Source organism: Falco peregrinus, chromosome 10 (assembly GCF_023634155.1).
Source record: "Falco peregrinus isolate bFalPer1 chromosome 10, bFalPer1.pri, whole genome shotgun sequence".
NCBI lineage: Eukaryota > Metazoa > Chordata > Aves > Falconiformes > Falconidae > Falco > Falco peregrinus.
The window spans coordinates 27,104,957-27,121,289 of record NC_073730.1 but is presented as its reverse complement, the minus strand read 5'-3'; the positions used below and the strand labels follow the sequence as shown (position 1 = coordinate 27,121,289).

The window sequence follows — 16,333 nt, the reverse complement described above, 5'->3', positions numbered from 1 at the left end:
GTGGAAATGAAGCTGAAGCAGGATGGCTTTTTAAATCTATAGAATTTCCAAAGTGTTTAAAAACAGTAATACATTGTTCAGTTGCACTTTGCTAACAGTCATGCCTTTGATCAGTCGAATAGTTGTGTGCTATGTAATTAAAATAAAACCAGTGAGATACCATAGACATTTTCATAGCTAGAAATTGTAGGAATCTAATGTTCCCACAGTCATTTTCAGTCCATCTGCACAGTTCCAAAATTGCATTTTTTTTCTATTTAAGCCACGAAGGGTGGATTCAGAACAAGATATAAATGTTCTTTCTTGCCGTGCATTGAGAAAATGTTTCTTAGTTGTCTTTCTGCCTTTCTCTTCTGTTTATATGCATCAGTTAGTCTTAGTGTAGTCTTCACCCCTATAGTTTCCATTTGCTGCTAAGTATAATTGCAAGTCCCGGAGCCATCAGCAGCTCTGGCTTTATAGAACCTGATTTAAATCACAGTTAACATTAAATATGAAGCAACACTGTTTTTTTTATAGTGTTTTGTCTTGTTTGATGACCAAAAAAGAGAGATGACTTCTTAAATAAAGGCAATATGTAAAGTCCTTTCCTACATAGAAAATACACCACAGTTATCCCTATTGTAATTTAAAAAATACCTGCAGGATAATTAAGATTTTCCTTTAACTGAAAACATACTATAAAGGTGTAAAGCATAGTACAGCCTTTTTCTTCAGCAGATGCTTTGCTGTTTCATCACTGATTTTAATTTAAAAGCATGTGCCTAGCTATTGTGTTTTATGTGGTCCATTCACGTATATGAGTCACTTCTTAAACTCCTTCACCCCTGAGGAGCAGATGGTTTGAAAATCAAGCCTTAGTGTGACAAAATCAAACATCTCACTGCTTTCATTTTTCAGAGCCCTGCCCTTGTTTCTTGCGGCATGCTCCTTAGTGCTCCACCCAGCCAACTTTTAATTTGCTCAAATGGAGTAATTTCTTTTGCTTGTCTTGAAAAAAACCATATCAACCTAGCTTAGCTCTGTACTAAAACACTGCTTCCTATATATTATTATTATTATTATTATTATTATTATTATTATTCCTGGCTTTCTTTTGCTGCAAAGCAAAAGATTCTGTAGTAAGTCTCAATTTTACTTGTTAGATTCCATGTTATTAGTAAAATTCATTGTAAGTCTTAAAGAGAGATGAAAGAGGGTAAACACAGGTGAACAGACAGGAAAGGCAAAAAAAGGAGAACTTAAAACTAGTAATCCCAAAAGTAATAAAATGGGTCTTTTGGAGACAATGGGCTAAATGTTGGAACACAAAGAGGCATCTTATGTTTTCATCATTCCAAATATACTTTAAATGCCAAAATAATCTCCTCTTCTGTCCTTACAAATTGATTCCAATTTGTTAGTCAAAGACTGTAATGCAGTGACTTAAACCATAGTCTTGTTCTACTAAGCAGTTTGCTACTAAGAGTTTTTTTTATTAATTGTATTCAGACTGCAAGAACTGTCAGAATGTTAAAATTCCTGAGGATAGTTTGCCAACATCTATCACTGGATTAGGAACAGCTCTGCAAAACCTTCAGCAAAGCAGATAATATTCCATCATAAAATCAATAAAACCAAGCATTGTCAGCATAGTGATGACAGTTCCAGCTAAAACAATTTATAATTTTTGAAGAAGATACATTGTAAATAGAAGATAAGAGGCTTTTTTGTCTTGGTCCATCTCGAAAGATACAGCCAGTAAATGGAACCCAGTGCAAACATTTTTCCTACTGGTTTGTGTTTGTCAGCCTTGCTTGGCTTCTCCCTCTTTACCCAAATCTGCCCTATCAAAATTTTCTGAGCTGCATGGATAAAGCTCATCTTTTGTGAGCAGTGCAGTATGCTATACTGATCATCTTGCTAATTACATTGGCTGCACACAAGAAAGAGTCCAAGGGTGTATTTCCTCGCCTCCTTCACTGGAATAGCTGCTTCTAGGAAGCCTGAGAAATACCAGGGGAATAAAACAATATCTGCACTCATAAGAATGCAGAAAGTGCTACTCTCGTAGATGCTAAGAATATCATGTACTACTGTGGTCATCTGGTATCGCTTCTCACAGAACAGATTTTAGAGTAATAGTCTCATAAATTCTGCAGTGAGCCCAGACTGTTGGTCTGGGTTATAGTGTATCTCCAAGAAAGACTTCCTGTCTGGATTTACAGATGTCAGGTAATAGAGGGGGAGTAAATGTATCTCTAAATTCGTTAGTGGTATGAGCTTTTTTGGTGGTCAATAATCTTCATGTTTGAAAATGCACACCCTGTTCTTAGTTTGAATTACCTTAGTTTCAGCTTTCAACCTCAGGCCTTTGCTAGCTGTTATCTGGTTGAAGTTATGAATGCTGCCTTCTTCAAAATGTAGCGATATGACTCCTAGCCAGCTTTTCACTAAAGTAAACTGTGTTTTTTTTAATTTTTTTTTTTTTTTGGTTGTGTCGAACAGCAGCTACTGCAGGACATGTAGATCTGCCTGTGTATGTAGGCAAGCTAGCTTGGATACTGTTGGTAGTATGGCCACTTGGGCAGTCGGTGTGAGCTCCTAGGCACAGCCATACAGCTAGATAGCTTCTTGGGCTTTTACTGCTGCCTGAGCACGACCATGCTATTTACCAGCGTGCAAAGTTAAAGCCAATTTGTGTGTATCTACACTCTCCAATATCAGCAATGACTTTACTGTAGGCATTCTTTAGGTGAGAGACGTGAAAAAATATTCCCTTCTGAACCATTTTATTCTATCAACCTTTTTTTGGAAGGTGGCTATCAAAACTTTATCCTGCCTGGTGGTGAAGACCTGAACGTATTATGTGTATGTGATCTGTGTTCTTTCTTGCCATTCCTTGTTTGTCCATTGAAGATCTTATTACCATGGTTGTTTCATTCTGTTCAGTATCTCCTTATTCTTGAGTAAAATAATTGGAGTGTGTTTTACTGTTTCTTCTTAGGTCTAGGTTCTTGCATTTAATGTTAAAAACCATAGTTGTGTTCTGCAGAACTGCTATTTGCCAAACCCAGACACAGAGTTTTGAGTTAGATGGACTACTGGCTTAACTCAATATGGCATATCTTATATTAAAATGTATGTACCAGTGATTTCTCCACATCATTATTCTCAAAGTTTGATGTCTTATGCAGATGTTAGCAGGCATATTACCATGTTTTCTTCTTAGTGTATTGGTAAAGGTGCCAAATAAAAGTTAATTTCCATGGGGCCCACACTATAAATATTTCATGGAATGATTCCTCATGTATAGAAACTTTTCTGGCTCCATCAATGTGGTCAATGTAATTAAGGAAAATGGAGATTCATGGCATTTGTATAGTGTTGCTTTCACTCCAAATACTGTGTGAGAGGAAGCCAAATACTTTGGGAAACCTAAGGAGCAGTATGTTGCTAGAGTGTCTGTCTTTGCACCATGAAGAATAGATCCTCACGCCAGGATCTACCCAGCTAGCTACAGAAGTGAAAACAGTACAGTTGCTTTATGTGGCGCTGTCCCTAACCTCTAGCCTTCCTGAGAAGTGGAATTTATTCTGTTCGAGGTCAGTACTTTGATGAGGCACGCTGTTTCCAGGACCCAAGTCAGAATCTCTGTAACCTTATTGTTACCTCAGGGATCTCTTAGATGGCGTAACTCTGTTTTGTGTAGATGCCCTGTCATCTTTATGAAACAGTAATCTTATTTCTTTGAAATTACCTATGCTCTGCAAATCATGTTGTTCACTAGTAATTATCATACTCTTTTCCTCCTTCCTGATTCTTGCATATCTCCTGTACGTTTACCTGTGGATTGTACATGAAAAGTAAAGGTCGGTTGTTTGAATCTTTTTGCACATTGACTCTTTTCATAATACTTTAATTAATGTTGTTATATGCATCCTCAGAACCTATTCCTATTCATTATTAATGATTGTATACCAATTTGGATGGACATTTGGTCTGTTCTAATGCAGCAGCTCTTATACAAATGTATACCTGCTCAGTGTCTGTTGGGTTTTTTTTTGTGTTTTGGGGGTTTTTTTTGTGGTGTTTTTTTTATTTTTTGTTTTTTTATTAATTCATGCCACTGGGTATTTAGCCTATCTGGAATACTAAATATTTGTGAATGTGTTACACCATGAAGATTCATCCGGATTCTGCAAAGAAGCATGATGAATCACTCAGTGAGAAATCCATGCTCTTATTTGGATTTTGACTGTAACTCTGTGCAGCTGTAATAATTTTCTCCTGCAACTTAAAGGCTTATTTTTCAAAGCATCTTTGAACAAACAGTTGGGAGCAATGATTTGCCAAACTGTAATTAAAAGGAAATAGACTCATTCTGAGAAGTGTAAACGATGTGCTAAAGATAATAAAAATAGGGTTCTTAAACTGATCAATCTTGAACCCAGAACAGGACTTTAGTTTGCAAAGAATTTAATTGCTGGGGTGAGACCCAGCATCTCACAGGACTGTGCATTTAGTGTCCTGCAGTAACATGCGCAGTTTCTATGGGTTTGCCAACAAATTCATGGATTTTTTTGTCCTCAGCTGTATCAGCTCCCTGTTGCTCGTTAACATACTTTTGCCAGGAAATTTATGGCATTTTTAGGTCTTCAGCTGTGTATTAATCAACTCCCTGTTGCTTGTTAACGTACCTTCCTTTTCCTATCTGTGATCACAATTTTTTGCTTTACAAATAAAATCTGAAACTGAAATCTTGGCCTACCCAATACTAATGTCAAAACATCCCTTTTTCTTAAAATCAAAGCAACATTTGAATCTGTACATTTCTTATAACGCTGTTCTCAAAACAACTTTGCAGAAGCAGTTATGTTGAACCTGAGAATTTTGGGTTCATGATTTTGTACTGAACCCTCATCTCATGATTTCAGTTGTATTGTCTGATCTAAATTCTTTGTTAACAGCTTCCAGTAATTTCATGTATTTCCATTCATCTAAGAAATCCCATCAGTTACAAGAAGTGGAAGCGAGGACAGGTGGCCTGGGAAGAATAGAGATACTTTCCAAGCATTCAGAGCTGTGTTTAGGGAAACTGAGGTCTATCTGGGGCTGAATCTGGTGAGGGGCATAAATAACATCAAGAAAGACTATTATAGATGTATCAGGAGTGGAAAGCAGACTAGGGGAAATATGGGCTCACCCAGTGGGGTGAGGGACCTGGTAATAAAGACATAGAAAAGGCTGAGGAAGTCAATGCCACCTTCCCAGTCCTTACCGTTAAGATCAGCTTTCAGAACTGGCAGGTCCCTGAGATCATTGAGGAAGTCTGGAGCAAGGGGTACTTACTCTCTGTGGAGGAGGACCAAGTTAGGGAACATCTAAACAAACTCAAAGTCTGTGGGACCTGATGGAATACAACACAAATGCTGAGGGAGCTGGTGGATATCATTGCAAAGCCACTTTTGATTGCCTTTAAAATGTTGTGGTGATTGGGAGAGGTTTGGAGACTGGAAGAAAGCAAATGTCACTTCTGTCCACAAGAAGGAACATCTAGGGAACCAGCTACAGGCTAGTCAACCCTAACTCAGTCCCTGGGAAGCTAAAGGAGCAAATTCTCCTGGAAGCCATTTCCAGACACATGAAGTACATCAACGTGTTTGGGATTAGTCAGCATGGATTTACAAAGGGGAAATCATGCTCGAACAGCCTGATAGCCTGACATGATTAGTTCCATGGATTAGAGGAAAGCAGTGAATGTTGTGGATCTTTCCTTTAGCAAGGCTTTCAACATGGTCTTTGGTAACATTCTCAAAAATGAATTGAACAGGTATGGGCTAGTCCATCCGGAGGCCAGTCATTAGTGGAGGACCCCTGGGATTGATAAGTGGACCAGTACTGTTTGATGTTTTTATTAACAACCTGGACATTGTGGCAGAGCGCACCCTCATGAAGTTGACAAGTGATACAAAACTGGGAGATGTGGCTGATGGACCAGGCGGTTGTGCTGCCATTCAGAGGGACCTTGCCAGGCTGGAGGAATGGACTGACAGGTATCTCATGAAGTTCAATAGAGGGAAATGCAAAATCTTGCACCTGGGTATACATAATCCCACGCAGCGGTACAGGCTGGGGTGACTGCCTGGAAAGTAGCTTTGCAAAGAAGGATCTGGGTATCCCTGTGGACAGCAAGTTGGACATAAACCAGCAATGTGCCATTGTGGCAAAGGCAGACGACAGCATCCTGGGCTGCATTAGGATGAGCATTACCAGAAGGATGAGGGAGGTGGTCCTCCGTCTCTATTCAGTGCTGCTGAGGCACATCTGGAGTGGGCAGCTCATTCTCATGAAGATGATTAAAGGACTGAAGCATCTCTCATATGAGAAGGTGCTGATACAGCTGGGACTATTTAGTGTGGAGAAGGCTCAGGGGGATCTTAGCAATGTTAGTAAATACCTGGTGTAAGAGACTAGAGAGGACAGAGCCAGGTTTTTCTCATTGATGCCAAGTAACAGGAAAGGAGGCAATGGGCACAAATGGAAATTCAGGAAATCCCATTTAAATGTAGGAAGAAGCTTTTTTTTTTAAATAGTAAGGGTGGTCAAACACTGAAACTGGTTGCCCAGAGAGGTTTGTGGGGACTGCATTTGTGAAGATATTTAAAGTCCACTGGACACATTCCTGAATAACCTGCATAAGCTGAACCTGCTGTGAGGAGTGGGGTGGATTAGACAATCTCCAGAAGTCACTTCCAACCTCAACCATTTTGTGCTTCTTTAAAATCTAGGAAGAAAAATGAATGAGAAGCAGAAGATTTTCTTGGTTAGACTAACAGCTTGCCGTTTAACTTAAAATATGTACAGTCATTTTTCTCTGAATCACTTTTATAATTATTTTGATATATTTTGTCATGTATTATCATTTTGAAATATTGGCTCATTCAAAGACAATTTTTTTTGTTTATAACAAAAAGACATTTTTTTTATTTCCAGGATGTGTAATGAAAACATGAGAGAGAAAATTTCCCTATGTAGTTTCTAAATATCTTTTCTATTGCCTTGCACTATGAAAGAAATCTAGCCATCTTATAAAGAAATATTTATTAATAAGCTATTTTTTCTGAGTAAAAGTCAGACACCTATAAAATGTTTCTCACATAATTTATCTCCATGTCTAATTTTTTATTTTATTTTATACATTTGTTAAAAATGAATACATGAATGCTGGGCTTCACAGGATTTCTTAATTCAAATACAGTAATGTAGATATATTAAAAATTAAAAAAAATTTCTAGGCATGCTTTTGGTATAAATTTTGTAGGGCTTTATAATAGAACAGAAATTGATGCAGGTTATTTAGAAAACTGTACACTTCTAACTGGAAATGTAGCTTTTGTGGTCAGCTGCTGGACAAGCACAGGTCTGGTTGCACAGAGTTTCTCTGTAGGCCAGACCTGTTTCTGAGGGGTTCTTTTACTGTTCTCCACCTTCCTGCCAGCACGTTTCCTCTTTTCTCTGTTGCTGCACCTGCTTATGCGATCAGGTTATAAACTTGGCAGCTGAGGTGGTTTAATGGATATGGGGTATTTTTAAGCATGTGTTTTGTTTTGTTTTTTTATAAAAGCCTCTGGTTCACTTTACTGGTTACTTTAGCATCCAGTCCTACAAACAGATGGAGGAAGGATGTGGTTGGAAAACATGTAGCCTGAGAATGCAAAAGTGTGATCTATGACTTAATATTATTTTTTTCTGTAAACTCTGTGTACTTGTGGGAGTGTGTATAGATCTCTTGGTAATCTGACCTGAAGAAGAAAAAAGTATGCCGATTACGTGTTTTTATTGACATGCAGAAATCCATCATCCAAGCTCAAGCCTGCAATTTGTTAGCTATGTTAAATTAAAGTGATGATGGGAAGTGCTAGGTGATGGTCAATGGTCACTCCCTCATTAAAGTGAGGAAGTTTAGAGTGTAATGGCACTCTTTATTCAGTGAATGGCTCTTTTTCCATTTATTTTCCTATTCTTATTTCTGTCTGTCTGAATTTCCTTCTGTAAAAGAATTCTTTTTGCTTCCATAAAAATTAGAATTTTTTTCCTCAGTCAAAATCAGGAAAATATGTGGATTAAATGTTCTCACTTGCTGACTGGGAAGCATGAAATGAAAGGTATACTGCCTCTTTGATAGCTATGGGAGGTTAAATTTTGTGTTTTCTGCATCATCCCATTTTGGTAGAAGGTATCACTAGTTTTCATTTTGACATTGCTGATTTAGCGTTTGTGTGGTATTTTTTTTTGTCTTTATCAGAATCTTTGTTTCAACATCAGGCTAAAAAAGAACAGAAATCTAAGTCATGATATTAACCTTTTTAGTTAATAATTGTGCTCTTACACTGTTATTCCAGACTGTATAGTTGAAACAGTGTCAAAAACTGACAAGAAGTCTGATCCGACCAACAAAGAGTTCTCCCTGTACAGCCTTCTGTCTTGTGAAGAAGAAAGGCTATTCAGGCCATTGTTTTTCTTTTTTATAATTTATCCATCTATTTATAAATTCTACATGTCATTGCTTGGCGGCCAGCTTTAGGACTTGGTTGATTTGGTTTGTAAACCTGGACGTCTCAAGGTTTGCAATACTTTGGTGGGGGGAGAAAAGTGTGTTTCGCAGGATTGGTGGTAACAGTATTTACTAATCATAGTGTTACAGAAATCTGTTTTCCAAATTCTTCTGTTTATAATGCAACAAATTTTTACCTTGCTATGAAGCACTGAGGTACCTACCATATGTGTCTGAATTACACAAGACTACCATGGAAGCAATCCTTGGAGAGGGAGCCATCTATGTAGCAGGAGGGCTTACTTTCTGCCTTAGACTGTGTTGGATTTTGTTCCGTTATGGGAATGAATTGCTTTCTGTGGTCTTGATGTGAAATTGGTATTTCTGAAAGTATTGCCCTACACTGAGTTTATCTTATTTCAGGCCTTTGGAAATATGTAAAATAAAACATTTTACATCTTCGATATATGCATTGCCCTACACTGAGTTTATCTTATTTCAGGCCTTTGGAAATACGTAAAATAAAACAGTTTACATCTTCGATATATGCATATTCTAACCCCATAGGACTACTTCCTTCTCCAGGTTGAATGCAACCAATGAGGTCCATAATCTCTGTTTCCAGGAAAACACTGATAAAAGAAAGATGAGTAACAGCATCTGTCATTACTGGTTGTCGCTATTTACACCTGCAAGATTTCTGAGGTTCTGAAGGTGACCTGGGTGGGACTGTAATAATTTGTGGGGCATATTAATGTGGAGTATCACTATCTGTATTCTTTTTCCGGGTCACGGTCTAAGCAATTCCGAATATCTTCAGAATTTCTGGATTTGCATACTAATTAGCCTGAATCAAATATTAATCACATCTGTGTTGTTGGGATTGGCTGGGATTGGCTGAATTCCCCTGCTAGATATATTTCTTATTCCTTCAGCATAAAATTTTTCCAAAGAGATGCCCAGTCTGAGCCTTCTTTGACCTTAGTTAGGTACAATATAAAAAACAGAGCGAAACTATAATTTTTTTAATAGAAGAAAGAATAAGCCATATTATTAAACAAAAGGAAGGCTTTTTTTTTTCCTTTTGAGGGAAAAGATGAGGCTATGAAAATGCTGAAGGATTTTTTTCTTATAAACCTATTACTATGGTTCACTGATTCATCTTTCAAGGTTATGAACATGTTATAATAGAAACAAAGCTAAGTGGAAGTAAAAGTGAGTTTGCACATGTTGTATGGGGGAGCAGGTCATGTCCATTGAGCGTACTGAGGCCCGCTGAAGGGACAGTTGCTGTGCTACAGTTGGACCTTTCAGTAAACTCCATGACCAAGGTTACTGGAGTGTTCTGTTCAAATAGTCACAACTGGAAAAATGCTCAGAGTAAAGATGAGCGTAAGGTCTCTTGTGTGTTCCTGAGCAGACAAATATGAGTTCTATAAAGCTTAACAAAACCCAAGCAACAATGCACAATTTGTTCAATAAAATCATTACAAATATTGTAGTAGTATAGCAGCAACACGCACTTATCAAGAAAATGTTTCTAAAATAATAAGCTGCTTTCAATAAACGAGTCTTTAATATCTCTAAGTATTAGAATATTTAATTTCAATTTTGGTGTTGTGGTGGGGAAAGTAAATTAACTTGTGAAATTAATCATTTTATTTTTAATGAAAAAGATATAAATACAGAAGCAATTCTCTATCTATAATGTGACTTGAGGGGATGATGATTTATATTAAAAATACTATTCTGCTGGAATTTCTCCTATTTGAGATAATTTAATTTGTGTCATTTGCATATGAAAATATGCATTGAACTAGCAGCAAAATAACCTTTACACAATTCTATAATAACATAAAATACAGTACATTACACTTTCAGTTATTAGGAATAAAATACTTAATCTAATTTTGTAAAGAAAATACTTCGTATAGTTTGAAAAAAACGAAGTTAAAATACACTCCAACAGCTTGTATCAGATCTTTGCAATTTGTCTTGCTTTGTTATCAGCCAGAGATCTGAATTAGCTAAAGGTATTTTTAGGTATTTTATTCTGTAGCTTTTTCTTTTTAATTAGCTTCCTGAGGCAGAGATGCGTCCTGTATTTTGCATGCTTTCCAGTAAGGTCATCTTCACAGTAGTTCACATACAATCTACTAGAGATGGACATGATAGAATGGCTTAAACCTGTGTGTTATACTCCTATTACATGTTATTATACTCCTATTGAATAGACAATTTCTCTAACAGTTCTTCACTCTACTATGAATATCTTGCTAATAAATCAACAGTCAGCATTCTTCATTAATGTTTGGTCTATTGCTATAATTGAAGACTCATTGATAGCTGATTAGTGCCCTTAGCTACAGAAAGGGTGGACTCTTTCTTTTTCATCTTTATTTTGTCTTGACTAGTGGTACATCCATTACGGTAAACAAATTTGGAATGTAAGATTTCCCCTGGAGTGGGCCAAGATGAGGAGATTATCAAACATATGCTGCTGACAATACCGAGGAATATTCTTTCCTGTCTGATCTCTATGATTTGGGCATGTTGTGCAGATTCCTAAATAACTGTTAAGAGTTTTTCTAAAGCTTCTCCCAGATTCATCCTTACTTAAACGTACTATATAATGTGTGGGTTTTTAAAATGTATTTCTGTCTGCCCTTTCATCTCCTGCGGGTTAAGCAAATGATCCTGGGTCACCTGAAGCACACACCCGTATTCTAGACAAAGTGCCATTTTTCCTCTTAATTCAAAAAATATTCCTAAAAAGAGTATTTCTGCATTCTGATAGCCAGCTTGTCTAGTAATTCAAAAATTGTATTTCTTACTTTCACTAGTCTCTGCCCTGATAACAGCACCCAGGCCTACCATGTTGACTCAGATCATGCAATGGCTGGATCTTACCCTCTCATCTTTGGAAAGCTGCCGTAGGGTTCTGATTCCCCTCAGCCGTCTGTCATGCAGTCCTTCCCCATCATGTTTATTAAAAACACCCACTTTCCAAAAAGTTGGCGCTCTCCTTCTGTGTTTACAGAAATTTTCCCTAAGCATTTGGCCTACGTTTTAATTGGCTTCTGGAAGGTTGGGGTTTTTTTTCTTTTTTATATATCTTTCTCAGATACCATAGCAGCATCTCTTCCTTAGTGACAGCAGTGAAATATTGGCGAAGGCCAAGAAGCAGCACTGTGAGATGAGGAATTGCTTCTTGTTCCTCTGGCTCTTTGAGTGTGACTGTCTCTGGACACGTAGCCTAAAGTAGCAGAGGAAAACTTCCCCCGTATTTAACCCCACTGTCCTTTGTGAGGGCTGACGTGTAGCACAAATCTGAGTTGAACCCATGGGGTGAGATTTGGCTGCCAACACTGACTTCCTGAAATTGCTGTGAGTTCCCATGGGAAGCCAGCAGCTCTCCCTTGGTCGTTGTCACCATCTTGTTGTAAAGTTTTTTATTCAATTTAAAAGAAAAAAAAACCCCAAACCTAACAACAAAAGAATAACTGTCCTTTCCTTATAGATTCTCTTTTTCCCCTCTGCACACTTCATAGTCTTGAAATGGTTCTATTCCTGCTTTTGAAACTGCTCTAGTTTCACTTGCAATCTGCAATATATGTGACCTCTTCCTCTGACCATGCCAAGCCTGAGGTCTTGTCAGGGCCACTAGTCTTCATTGCCTTGTAAGGCTGCCCAGCACTCTGTGTAGAAATAAAGCTTTATGCATAATTTTATTCATGTTGCTTACTTCTAAAATGCCTATTTTCTCTTTAAATACTTGTGACTTTTGCAAATTACATCTTGATGCATTTCTAAACTAGTTGTGGCTTTAAGACAACCTTAGTGGTTTATTCTGAATAAGTCAAACCAAGATGTTTCTTCCATGCTAATTCTTCCTCATCTCCTTTTTTTTTTCTTTTTTTCTTTTTTTTTCCTCCTTTTTCTTTATTAAATCTATTTTGAATAGTTTAAGTCCTACCAAAGTTGCATTTTTACATAAGCACACTTACAGTCTAACTGTAAATAAAAATTATGTAGTTCCAGTTGAGTGCCTCATAATTGTTAATGAAGACAGTAAGCGCTAGCTGCCTTGTGTTGTCCCTGTTCTGTAAATTCTGCACAGTGGAATGAAGAATAACATTCAAGAAAGAAACAACACAAACCCAAGAGTTTTTAAAAAAGGAGTAATCTTGAAAGATGGAACAGACACGTGTACAGATCAAATATAATTACAAGGAAAAATCCTTTTGTTTTTTTTTCTCTCTATCAAGATAAAATGCAAGAGGAGATATGCTAGCTCTATTCTAATGTTGATTTTATCTTACAGAAGGGTTTGATTTTATGGCATAGGCAGTTTACCTCTGCAAAGAGAGATGATCAAGAAGCCTTCTACTTTCTCAGCTTTTGGCAAATCAAATCAAAAGATCTGTTAAAAGGCTAATTAGTTTGATTTCCCTGTACTTGCTCAGAACAGAGACGTACACACCAAAAATGCGTTATCTCTTTAAAAAATTATAAAAAAATGGGTGTTATTCTTTTAAAAACAGAAACTTAAGTGCTATCTTCTATACTTCATCAAAGAGACTAGACTTTCGTACAAGGAATACAGTTCTGTGCAGCATCTGTGCTGTCTACTGTTGTAGCTAATAAAGGAATCCTTACTTTATAAAATAAATAATTTTTACAGCAACGAAAGGTCTTTAATGTGTTAGTGAACCCAGAGTAACTTATTCCCCCTCAAGGGTGACTCGTATCAATTTTGAAGATTAATCATGAGTGAGGTAGAAAAATTCCCCTTGAAAGGGCTTAGAGGAGACATATACCTCTTACCAGCTTTATCTGGTATGTCTCTAGTAAAACTGGCATGAATTGTTTGGATCAGAATTGTGAAGAGTCCACCAAGAAGAATAACCAGTTTTACAGCCAGTCACAAAGTTGCCACCTCTTGAGAAACCTCTCGGGACCGAACTGTCCCTTGTATCGGCATCTCCTCGTGATTTTGGATAGGTTCTGGACAGGAGGCTTTCCTTACACCCTTGGCAGATGGCCTTTGGAGGGCCCATGGTGTCCTCAAGCTGCCTTTCTAGAGAGCTCAGAAATGAAATTATGTGTTTTTCTCTGAGTTTTCCCCACTTTGATGTTCTTTACCTCATAGGCCAGTATTGTAATTTCATAAATTTATTGGTGTGAGTATATAAAGCTCCATGTGTGTTGCCAAATACAGCACCTGAGTTCTCTTTATTTATAAAAAAAGGCTTACCCGTTCTTTCTTCTTCATGCCTCGGGTATAACATTTCCTTCTCGTCTAAGTCTTATGGATTTCTGTAAGATATGTATTTTGTTTTAATACTTATTGCGAATCTCTTTTGTGCATTGATCTTTCAATCTTTGTGTGTATGGTTTGGAATTATTGTGACTAGCAGATTTCCTGAGGACAAAAACTGAAATCCAGGTTTATGTACCAGAATCATAGTCTTGGCCTCCAGAGTGTAAGTACACACAAATCTTTAATCTGAACTGCAACAGGGCCCAGGGATGACACTGTAAGAGTAAGTCAACTTTTTGTAAGATCCTGTGCAGTCAGATGAGGGAAAGTGGGCCCTTTTTTGATAAATGTACAAAAAAGCAATGTGTAGCTTCTTGAGAGAGAACGTCAGCAGACCAGTGCTCTTTGTTACCCCTGTTTCCTTCAAGAATGGCATCAGGCAGAAGGATTCAACAGGGATGCCAATAGTTCTGGAATAATTTCCATCTGTGGCGCTTCTTTAGTGGCCAGATGCTGATAGCCAGAGCAGTGTGGTTGTGAATACTGAATGCTCACTGTGTTTTTAGTGACAGTGGAGCTGTTTGAGAAGACATGACAAAACATAACCAGCGTATACTGAAAGACTTGCATCAGACAGATACTTTCGATGTCACATATCTGGCATTTACTGGAATACCTATTCTAATGGATGTCACTCACCATCTAGTGCATGTGTCACTGAGCGACTCTTTATGCCAGTTCTGTTCCAAAAGCTGCTGCCTGATGCTCTATTCTGGGTGATGGTAGGAAAGAGAACATTTTAATGTTGCTGAAAAGGGATGTACAATTTTTATTTTTTTATTTTTTATTTTTTGCCATGAGATAGTATTTATTTCTGTAGAAATTCCAGGTAGATTAAATCCTTCAAACTCCTGATGGCAGGCCAATTACTGTCCAAATACACATTATGTATGGACTTTATGCCCCCTGAGTGATGGGGCACCAAGCTAAGCTACCCTTTGTTTTCTCAGGAACACTGGTAGGATTAGCAGGCCAGGTGAAGGTATCACCAGGTCTGTTCAGCAAACGACTCATAGACCAGCTATTGAGAGCGTGGGTGTCTTTTCTCATAGACAAGGTAGAATATTGTTTGCATTCACTGTGCACAAAGTACTTTACACGTGCTCCTCATCAGTGAGGGCAAGTTCAGATTAGATGATAAAAGGAGTCTTCCAGCCTAGCGGAGGTTACTGTTTTCAGTGTTTGAGACTCAGGAGGAGAGTCACCAAAGCAGTATGTCCAGCCCTGCCCACATCTTGGCTGGCAATGGTGCCTTTCCACAGCCCTTCAAGTGAAATAAATGAATCTGGCCATCTGTATTTATACTCATTCTCTCACCAGTTCCCAGAAAGCTCTTATATTGCTTATATATACAGTACTTTAATTATATGGAAATTCACTAGTCACAACTTTGATGAACAACTTTTCTTGTATTCAAATGAATAACATGCTGATGGCTGTTTCTTTGTACACAGCAAATGGTACTTATATAAAAGCCATAGTAAATCAGCAGCATAAGCTGATTTAATTAGTAATTTGTTGCAATGGCTATTCCCACACCTATCGTAACACTGTGTATTTAATTATCTTTTACCCTAATGCAGGTATGTTTTTTGGGTTATATCTCTAAGTAGGAAAGCCCTTTTTGAGTTTTTCTGTTTGTTTTTTGTTGTTTCTGTTGTTTGCGGGTGGGGGTGGTGTCTCTTTTTTCTTTTCTTTTTCCGTTGCAGCTGGTAAAACTAGCAGCAACTAGCATGTGTCTAGTGATTAAGACTTTTTCTCTTTGTAATTGTCAGATTGATTGGGACAATTGAATGATAATGAAAAACAGCTTGTTCCCTCATTTCCAGAGGTGACACTTTCTGCATAATACTGCAAAATATAACAAAAGGGTTTTCTTGGACGCTGCTTAAAGTTAATTGACAGCATCTGTTGTTTGGAACAACGGAGAGAAATAGCATTCCCTTGGCTCTTGGGCACGTTACTCAGGATTAGGCACTGTCACGCCAGCTGATATCTGAATACACTGTATCTATCCACAGAGTCTTAGCTGGGCTTTCTCTTACATCAGGGTTCCCCTTTATACACAGCTGAGTTGAAAAAAATATTTACAGATCATTAAATTAATGACAAATGTCCTGAAAATGTATGTCCTTCTTTAAAAAAAAACACCAAAAAGGTTAAGACAAATTACGATAGAATATGAAAATAACATAATAGTTATGAACTGCCTTTTTAGAAGCAACTTTTATTTCAGAAATCTCACAACAGACTTACACTGCCATTTTATAACTGCTTGGGGTCTATATATCTGTAACAGCAGTAATCACTGTGGGCAGTGTTTGTTTACTCTGGCAGACAAAATTCTAAATGGTTTTGAGAGCATGTGAAAGAAATTCCCGTCCTTCATTTCTTACAAAAAATAATGTAGCTTAATTTTGCTCCTAGTCCAGCTGTATGTGTTCTGTGAGCCTGAATGTCATTAAATATGTACA

General features: G+C 37.5%; 1 protein-coding gene across 7 annotated transcripts in view; it reads left to right on the top strand.

Annotated features, from left to right (window-relative positions):
- Positions 1-16,333, top strand: part of LOC101910707 (BEN domain-containing protein 5) — a 965,145-nt gene that overhangs the window by 351,887 nt on the left and 596,925 nt on the right. The window lies entirely within an intron of this gene.